Here is a 10,329-nt window from a genome sequence, read left to right as displayed (position 1 = left end):
TTTGAAAAGGCAACCTCAGTATTTAAACAAGGTTATGGCTCTCCTGTGTTATGGTTAGTGTGGACAGAGGGGGGGAAAAGGCAGGTTAACCATGCCATAAACCCTCTTCTAATCCTGCCAGACACCTAGGCTAAAACATGTTTGTCCTGTCCACTTGTCAAGAAGAATTTTGTTATAACACAGAAGAGCCATGACCACGTTTCAGAGCTTTGTCTAAACATGGCTGTTCTTCCAGTGTAGATGGGTCTTACATTTGTCTCTACCACCACCCTGTATCTGAGCAGTGAGGCTCTGGTTACCTGGTTGTCCTGCACTATTTTGATCCCCATTGTTATTAAGAGGGCCCTCAGCAGAATTCTCAGGCTTTCTTCTCTGAGTGAGACACATGGTCTATGAACACTGGGCTCTGCTCAACTCTCTCTCAGGCTGACGCTGTGTTTAGAAGAGGAACCGTAGTCATTTGAAGACCTGAAATCCAAGATTTAAGAGTCAGGACATTTGGGTTTTTGACATTCATTGCCACACGGTGCTCAAAACAAACAGCAGGGGCAAGTCTTACATTGCATTGGCACCTTCAATCTAAAAATATCTTCGAAACATTGCTGCACACTATGGACAAGGATTTCTTCAGCCAGTCCCTAAATGCAGGCACTCCTGAGGCAGCTGGTTAATGGCACATAGCTACAGGGGGAAAAAAAATCTTATCATAAACTGTTAACGGCCTACATGCACAAGAAACTGCAGAGGGAATTTGAAGGAAGTAGAAAATCATTTACTTTGTTCAAATCTGGCCTGGATCAGGGTGTAATCAGCATTTTCCGGACAGAGATCTAAGGGTGCTGATTTCAGTGGGGGCGTTTCTCTGGGGCAGAGCATATGATGAGGCGAGGCAGAGTGTGTGTGAGACCCCATCAGCCTTGGGCTCCTCCCAGCCTGAGGTTCTCAGCCGCACAGCCAGAGGAGGGGCTAGGGGCTCTGGAGGGTTCGAGCCCCAGCCAGGCCTGGTCAAACCTGGCTCTGGATGCTACTTTAACAGTAGGTTGGGGAGTTCATGTCTTGCATGTAACCCAGTGCTTTCCCTCCCACACTGTTTTGACAGAACCCCAGCTGCCTGCCAGCTACCACGATTAGAGCTAAGACAGGGAAATGGTGTCACAGCTGCCACCTCCAGAATAAAGTCCTGTCTACATTAGAGGCAATTGCACTAGTGTAGCTATACTTGCAAACCCCTAAGAAGCTTGCTACATTGGTGCAATAAGCAATTTACACCACTATCTTACCAGGGAAGTACACCACATTCAGCATTGCACAATACCAATGATTACAAGTCAGTTAAACCCATTGTGCTTTAAAGTCAAACAGCTGCCTGCAGAAGGCTCTGGTTTATTTGATGGCTGGTCCATGATTTAGTTCTTAGGCTATTGTTATACAAGTAATCAGAATTGGTTGAAAACTTTCCGACGGAAGAATTTTCCATCAGATAAAATTGATTTGACAAAAATCAAAATGTGCTGCAGGACCACGTCAATTTCAACCAACAGGGAGACTCTCCCAAGCTGTTGTCTCCTTGTATTATCGTTGACCAGGATCCCTCTGTGCTAGGTGCTGTACAAACACAGAAGAAAAAAGACAGCCCCTGCCGCAACGAGTTTGCAATCTAAGCCTTAGGGTCTGTCTACAGTTGAAACTCTACAGATGTGCTGCTGTAGCACTATAGCATAGACATTTCCTACAGTGATGGAAGGAGCTCTTCTGTCTGTGTAATAAATTCACCTCTCCCAGAGGTGGTAGCTGGATCGACAGAAGAATTCTTCCCTCCACCTAGTGTGCTTAGGTTGGCTTAACGATATTGCACAGGGTGTGACATTTTTCACAGCCTTGAGTGCCGTAATTAAGCCAGGAGTGAAAGTAATTTAAAGGACTTACCGGTACTCCAGAGTCCTGAGCAAGGGGCATGGCCTGAACCGGGAGAGGCGTAACCTTGAAATTCCCTGGGCCCTTTAGATCACCGCAGGAGCTCCCAGCTGCAGAGGTAGCTGGGAGCCCAGGGGCGATTTAAAGGGCCCAGGGCTCCCTGCCGCAGCAGAGCCCTAGGCCTTTTAGAGTGCTGCCCAAGTCCCACTGCCAGAGCCCTACCGCTGCCACCCCAGGGCTCTGGCAGCAGGGGTCAGAAGGCGATTTAAAGGGCCCAGGGCTCTGGCCGCTGCAGGGAGCCCCAGACCCTTTAAATCACCTGCCGGTCAGGTCCGGCACGACATACTGCCTCTTGCTGGTACGCTGTACTGACTTACTTTCACCTCTGAGTTAAGCAGACCTAACTCTGTAACAGGGACCAGGCCTGGGTCTACACTTGAATGTGATATTGGCATAGCTATGTTGATAAGAAGTGTGGGGGGGAAAAAAACCCAAATATCCCAGAGCAACAGAGCTACATCAACATAACACCCGGCATAGACGCTACATCGACAGAAGACTGCCTCTGTTAACACAGTGGTTTGGGGACTCCTCCACTGCCTGTTAGCAGCAACCCCCACTTAGACTCCCCCATTAGCAGCCCCCCATTGACCCTCTCCCTTAGGATTCCTCCATTGGCGCCTATTAGCAGCCCTCCCCCCATTAACCCCTTCCATCTGGGATTCCTCCATTGACCCCACTAGCAGCCCCTCCCCTTGGGAATTCCCCGTTAATCTCCTCCTCTTCAGCGTCCCCCGTTGACGCCCCCCTTTATGGGACGCCCCCAGCCGATTCGAAGGGCCGGGGGGAGGACACGCCTCCCTCCCACCCAAGCCCTGTCTCCCGTGCATGCGCCATGGTGGTTCCGCGAAAGGCGAGCAGCATCTCCCCTCCGGCTCGCTGTACTAAGAGGGCGGAGGCATTTCTTTTATATACGGTCCCCCCTGCCATTTTTTAGAGGTGAGAATAGAGGTGCTTTGGGCTGCGCACCCCCCACCCTGGATCCCGTGTTGTCGGAGGAGCCGTTCCACCAACCCCGTTATCACACCCCCCAGCTGGGTGAGCCCCATAGAGCCCCGCCCCCCTCAGGCTCATGCCGCCCCCAGCTGTGCCCCAGTTAGCAGGTGTCCCCCCCAAGTTCAGCGTCCCTAGTTCCCGCCCCCACCCCAGGATCCAGGCAGGGGGGCCTAGGAGTCACCCCCCCATCAGGGTGCACCTCCCACAGCTCCCCCCCTCACCTCCCAAGTCAGAGCCAGATTTGGAGGGGGGAGGGTCTGTGGGAGGCCCTCCCCTCCCATCATGGATCCAGGGGTAGCTCCACTTCAGGAGGTTGAAAGTAACTGAAACTGCCCCCAGGCCGGGCCAGTCATGTGGGGCTCACATGCCCCAACTGGCTCCCATCTGCTCAAACTGGCCCAATCTCTTGCTGCCGCTTCTCCCTTTCAAACCTTGGCTGGTGCTTCTTGTCCTTGTTTCCGGCGAGTGATTCACCCTAAAACCACAACACTTGTTTTTAACAGTTTGACTGTGTCTCGCCAAGTGAACAGAGCAGGGTTTGGTTCAGGGCAGAGGGGTCAAGGGAGGTTATTCTTTAACACAGCAGTTCTCAACCTTTCCAGACTGCAGTACCCCCTTTCAAAAGTCTTGATTTGCTTGTGTTACCCCCACGTTTCACCTGACTTAAAAACGGCTTGCTTACAAGATATAAAAATGCTGAAGTGATACAGCCACTGTTACTGAAAAATTGCTGCCTTTCTCATTTTTACCCTGTAATTATAAAAATAAATCATTTGGAAGTGTGCATTTCAGTGTATAGCCTGTAGAGCAATATAAACAAGTCATTGTCTGTATGACATTTTAGTTTGTACTGACTTATCTAGTGTTTTTATGCAGCCTGTTGTAAAACTAGGCAAATAGATGAGTTGATGTCCCCCCTGGAAGGCCTCTGCCTACCCCGAGGGGTACACATACCATGGGTTGAGAACCGCTTCTTTAGCATAGCTGTGCTGGTTTGTGAATGAAGATTTACTGTTTATATAATGATGGCACACAGAGATAGAATAGTAAAACTGGAAAGAACCTTGAGAGATTGTCTAGTCCAGTCTCCCGCACTCGAGACAGGACTAAGTATTATCTAGACCATCCCTGACAAGTGTTTGTCCAATCTGCTCTTAAAAATCCCCAATGATGAAGATTCCCCGACCTCCCTAGGAAATTTATTCCAGTACTTAACCACTCTGACAGGAGGTTTTCCCTGATGTCCAACCTAAACCTCCCTTGCTGCAATTTTAGCCCATTTCTTCTTGTCCTATCAGAGGTCAAGAAGAACATTTTTTCTCCCTCCTCCTTTAACAACCTTTTATGTACTTAAAAACAGTTGTCATCTTCCCTCTCAGTCTTCTCCTCTCCACACTAAACAAACCCAATTTTTTCAATCTTCCCTCATAGGTCATGTTTTCTAGACCTTTAATCGTTTTTGTTGCTCTTCTCTGGACTTTCTCCAATTTGTCCACATCTTTCCTGAAATGTGGTGCCCAGAACTGGACACAAAACTCCAGTTGAGGCCTAATCAATGTGGAGTAGAGCGGAAGAATTACTTCTCGTGTCTTGCTTACAGTACTCCTGCTAATACATCCCAGAATGATGTTTGCTTTTTTTTTTTACACTGTTGACTCATATTTAGCTTGTGATCCACTATGGCCCCCAGATCCCTTTCCACAGTACTCCTTCCTAGATAGTCGTTTCCCATTTTGTATGTGTGCAACTGATTGTTCCTTCCTAAGTGGAGTACTTTGCATTTGTCCTTATTGAATTTCATCCTCTTTACTTCAGACTGTTTCTCCAGTTTGTCCAGATCATTTTGAATTTTAATCTTATCCTCAAGCATTTACAACCCCTCCACTTTATAAGTGTAGTCTCTATGCCATTATCTAAATCATTGATGAAGATACTGAACAGAACTGATCCCTGCAGGACCCCACTCGTTATGCCCCTCCAGCATGATTGTGAACCACTGATAACTACTCGCTGGGCATGATTTTCCAACCACTTATACACCCACCTTATAGTAGCTCCATCTAGGCTATATTTCCCTAGTTTGTTTATGAGAAAGTCATGCAAGACAGTATCAAAAGCCTTACTAAAGTCAAGATATACCACATTTACTGCTTCCTCCCTATCCACAAGGCTTGTTACCCTGTCAAAGAAAGCTACCAGGTTGTTTGACACCATTTGTTCTTGACCAATCCATGCTGACTGTTATTTATTACCTTATTATCTTTCAGGTGTTTGCAAATTGATTGCTTAATTATTTGCTCCATTATCTTTCCAGGTAAAGAAGTTAAGCTGACAGGTCTATAATTCCCCAGGTTGTTCTTATTTCCCTTTTTATAGATGGGCACTAGATTTGCCCTTTTCCAGTCTTCTGGAATGTCTCCTGTATTCCATGACTTTTCAAAGACAATCGCTAATGGCTCAGATATCTCCTCAGTCAGCTCCTTGAGTATTCTAGGATGCATTTCATCAGGCCCTGGTGATTTGAAGACATCTAACTTGTCTAAGTAATTTTTGACTTGTTCTTTCCCTATTTAGACTCTGATCCTGCCTAATTTTCATTGCCATTTACTATGTTAGATGTCCAGTCGCCACCAACCTTCTTGGTGACAACTGCAACAAAGAGGTCATTAAGCAGCTCTGCCATTTCCACATTTTCTGTTATTGTCTTGCCTCCCTCATTGAGTAACAGGCCTACTCTATCCTTGGTCTTCCTCTTGCTTCTAATGCATTTGTAGAATGTTTTCTTGTTTCCTTTTATGTCCCTAGCTGGTTTGATCTTGTTTTGTGCCTCGGCTTTTCTAATTTTGTCCCTACAGATTTGTGTTATTTGTTTATATTCAGCCTTTGTAATTTGACTGAGTTTCCACTTTTTGTAAGACTCGTTTTTTGAGTTTTAGATCATTGAAGATCTCCTGGTTAAGCCAGGGTGGTCTCTTGCCAGACTTTCTATTTTTCCTATGCAGTGGGATAGTTTGCTCTTGTGTCCTCAATATCTCTTTGACAAATTGCCAAGTGTCTTCAATTGTTTTTCCCCTTAGATTTGCTTCCTATGGGATTTTACCTAACAACTCCCTGAGTTTGCTAAAGTCTGCCTTCTTGAAATCCATGGTCTTTATTGTGCTGTTCTCCCTCCTGCCATTCCTTAGAATTATGAACTCGACCATTTCATGATCACTGTCACCCAAGTTGCCTTCCACTTTCAAATTCTCAACCAGTTCCTCCCTGTTTGTCAAAATCAAATCTAGAACAGCCCCCCCCCAGTAGTTTTCTCCACCTTCTGAAATAAAAAATTGTCTCCAATGCATTCCAAGAACTTGTTGGATAATCTGTGCCCTGCTGTGTTATTTTCCCCACTGATGTCTGGCTAGTTGAAGTCCCCCATCACCACCAAGTCCTGTGTGTTGGATGATTTTGTTAGTTGTTTAAAAAAGCCTCTTCCACCTCTTCTTCCTGGTTTGGTGGTCTGTAGTAGACCCCCTACCATGACATAATGGTTTTTACCCCTTTTATCCTTACCCAGACACTTTCAACAAGTCTGTCTCTTATTTCTATCTCAACCTCAGTCCAAGTATATACATTTTTAATATATAAGGCAACACCCTTTTCCCCTGCCTGTCCTTCCTGAAAAAGCTGTATCCTTCTATACCAATATTCTAGTCATGCGTATTATCCCACCAGGTCTCCATGATGCCAGCTATGACATAGTTGTGTTTATTTACTAGCATTTTGAGTTCTTCCTGTTTATTCCTCATACTTCTTGCATTAGTATACAGACATCTAAGATACTGCTTTGATTTCCCTCCCCTTTATTTCTGCTATAACAGCCCATGCTTCCCCCTCCCCGAGATTCTGACCCTTCTCCCAGGTCTCCATGTTTTTGACTTATCTGTGAGCTTTGGTCACCTGCCCCCGTCAAACCTAGTTGAAAGCCATCCTCACTAGGTTAGCAAGTCTGTAGCCAAATAGGTGCTTCCCTTTCCTTGATAGGTAGACTCCATCTCTGCTTAGCAGTCCTTCCTGGAACAGCATCCTGTGGTCAAGGAAGTCAAAGCCCACCTGTCGACACCATCCTCGCAGCCAGACATTCACCTCCAGGATTCATTTGTCTCCGCTGAGGCCCCTATCCTTGGCTGGAAGGACTGAAGAGAGCACCACCTGCACTCCCAACTCCCTCACTCTTACTCCCAGAGCCCTGTAGTCACTTCTGATCTGCTGAGGGTCGTACCTCAGGAGCCCCAACTGAGCTCAGGGTCTCCCTTGTGCTGTGCAATTTACAAATACTTAGAGGCTATTAAAGTTCAAAAACAATTTAGTTAGTGCAGAGTTGAAGCTATCGGCTGCCTTCCCAGACCATCAAGTTCTGCAGAACTCCAACTTGTGAAAACCAAGAAATGCACCATTAAGATATCCATTTGAGTCCATTGGCGCTTGTGACAAGCCCTTTGTTGTAAACCATATGCGCCCACTCTGTGGGTGCTCCAGGGCTGGAGAACCCATGGAGAAAAATTAGCGGGTGCTCAGCACCCGCCGGCAGTCAAGCTTCTCCCAGTGCCTTTTGCCCACCCTCCCTCCTCCTGTCCACCGCAAACAATGGTTTTGCAGCATTCAGGAGGCTCTGGAAGGGAGGGAGAGGCGGGAAGAGGCAGAGTGGGGACAGGAGCTTAGCAGAAGGGGTAGAGTGGTAGCGGGGCCTGAGGTGGAGGGGGAGGGTCGAGCACCCTGTGGCTAGAGGGTAAGTGGGCGCCTATGTTGTAAATGCTCAACATTTCTCCCTTAGAAGACAGCACAGTCATTTCAATACTTTGTTTACACCACAAAAAAAAGATAAACCACTTCCCGTCAGCCGATTCACAAATGACTAACATAGAAAGTCAAAGTGGCTCATTTCATAACCAGCCTCTAGTTTGTAAAGAGCATGAAATAAAATGATTTTTTTTTAATTGTGTTTGCTAACATCGTAAAATCCTATGTGGGCAGTTTGTGGTTTTCACACACATTAACAGCCCGGGGAAAAGGCGTGACCAATTAATGCATGTGACAACTGTCTTGTCCACACTCATATGTTATGTTAGTCAACATGGTGGTGTAAACCCTTTTTTTCCTGGTGAAGACAAGGCCGTAGTGTGACATAGAAATGTAGGGCTGAATGTGACCTTGAGACATCACCTAGTCCATTCCACCAGCCTGAGGCAGGACCAGGCAAACTTAGACCATCCCTGACAGATATTTGTCCAACCTGTTCTTAAAAACCTCCAGTGACAGGGATTCTACAACCTCCCTTGGTAACTTGTTGCAGGGCTCAACTCCCCCTAGGGTTAGAAAATTGCTTTTAGAATCCAGTGTAAATTTCCCTTGCTGCAGAGTAAACAAATTCCTTCTTATCCTCCCTTCAGTGGGCATGGAAAACAGTTGATCGCCGTCCTCTTTGTAACAACCTTTAACATATTTGCAAACTGTTATCAGGCACCGCTCCATCTTCTTTTCTCAAGACTAAACGTGTCTAGTTTTCTTAATCTTTCCTCAAAGGCCAGGTTCTACTTGCTCAGGACCCTCCAGCAAAGGACTCCTCCCAACCCCCAGCCACCTCCCCATCTTTGGCTGGGACAAAGGGAATCCAGACAGGAGCAGCATTCTGTGCTAGGAGGGGCAGAAAGGAAACCCCAGAATGAGGAATGAGAAGCAGGGGTAGAAGGAGGAGTTTGTGGTTCCAAATGAACTGAAGGACAAATGTTCATTTTCGTGTTTTCTAAACATGTGGTGTTAGTAAGTAAAACCCCAAAGTGTGGATTCATTTAAACACGCGGTGTTAGTAAAACCCCAAAGTGTGGATTCATTTAAACACGCGGTGTTAGTAAAACCGCTACGTGTGTGTTCAGTCAAACAAAATCTCGCTGTTGCCCTCTCTCTTTCTCACACACACAGACAAACTCTTAAATCAACAAACTGAAGGAAAAAAGGATGTTGGGTGGGATGCCGCTGTGATTTGATAAATGGCTTGAAATGCAGCTGAGACCTCCAGGCCCCTCGTGCCAAATGAAAAGGAATGTATTCTGTCTGGCAAAAGGATTAGCATAGAGTTTGGATTTGGTTTATTTCTAAACTCTTGTATGATTACGACATTTATCCGCTGAGGTCATTTGCCTCCTTGAAGCTTATGTGGGCGTTCTGGTTTTACTTTTTAAGTTCCGATCCTGCAGTGCTGCAGCAGACCCTTAAGCCTGCAGAGCTCCCCACTGAAAGGAGCAAGCTTCTGTGTGGTGTGGGATTCCGCCCACAAAGAACTCCTTGTAGGATTGGGGTGTCAGTTGTAGAAAGGCTGATCTTATGTTCAGATGACAAACCAAACAAGTTTTTTTGACTGAGAAAAATTTCATAATAGGGGACTGTTCCCAAACCCCCCCCCTTTTTTTTTAACTTTGCTCTTTGCAAGACTGGTAAAGAATGAGGCGTCACCCAGACATCTCTGAAACCACAATCATTCTGTTGCTCATTTGACACCAGTCAAAGAAAACCACAAAGTTTCCCCGCTTGTCATGCTGCCAACTTCTGAAAATAACTCTGCTAATTATACTGTAGCTGCAGTGCAATTTAACAGCTGGAGGGCCTGTGGGTGTATGTTCTAGTCTGGGTTAGGATAGTTGTTGTAAGGAGTGATAGTGAGCAATTGCATTATCTGGCCGTTACAAGTGATATTCTTCCGTGAGGATGTCCGTGTTTTTGGGTGCTGATATTGATTGGTTTTTAGTCTGACCTCTTGCTTTTACAGGCCAGTGGTGCCTGGATTCTGCCATTGGCTACAAGAATCCTGTAATGGATTCTATTGGCTGTATAGAGACTGGACAGAGACAGGCGGACGTAGCTTCAATGCAAGACTGCAAAGCGTATAAAGTCAACATGACAGTCCTTCTCCATACACTGCAAAAATAACTTTTAAACATGGTTGTGGCCCAGGAGTAGTGTAAAGTGCTGGTTTTTTCTTTCCAGTGTGGAGAGAAAAAAAATTGTGTTGAAGAATCTAGGGTAATTCTCTAAGCCACTGTTTCTCAAATGCGGCCACTGTGGGCTGTTCTTGCAGCCACAGCCTCCTGGGTGGTTATGGGCGGGGTGGAGTAAAGCAGCAGACCCTCCTCTGGAGCTACCAGCAGTGGTTGGGCCCTGGCCGTCTCTGAAGAGAGAAAATCTGGAGGAGCAGACAGCCGGTGTGTGTTCCCTACCTTACATGGGGTAATGGGGTTGGGCTTCAGCCCTGGGGTGGCGGGTGGCAGGCTCCACCCGTGAGGCTTTGGACTCCATCTCCGGGCCCCGTCCTTGGGCATGGGG

This window comes from Gopherus flavomarginatus, chromosome 12 (genome assembly GCF_025201925.1).
Source record: "Gopherus flavomarginatus isolate rGopFla2 chromosome 12, rGopFla2.mat.asm, whole genome shotgun sequence".
NCBI classification, from domain to species: Eukaryota; Metazoa; Chordata; order Testudines; family Testudinidae; genus Gopherus; species Gopherus flavomarginatus.
The sequence above is the reverse complement of the archived record's forward strand: the minus strand, read 5'-3'. Positions refer to the sequence as shown.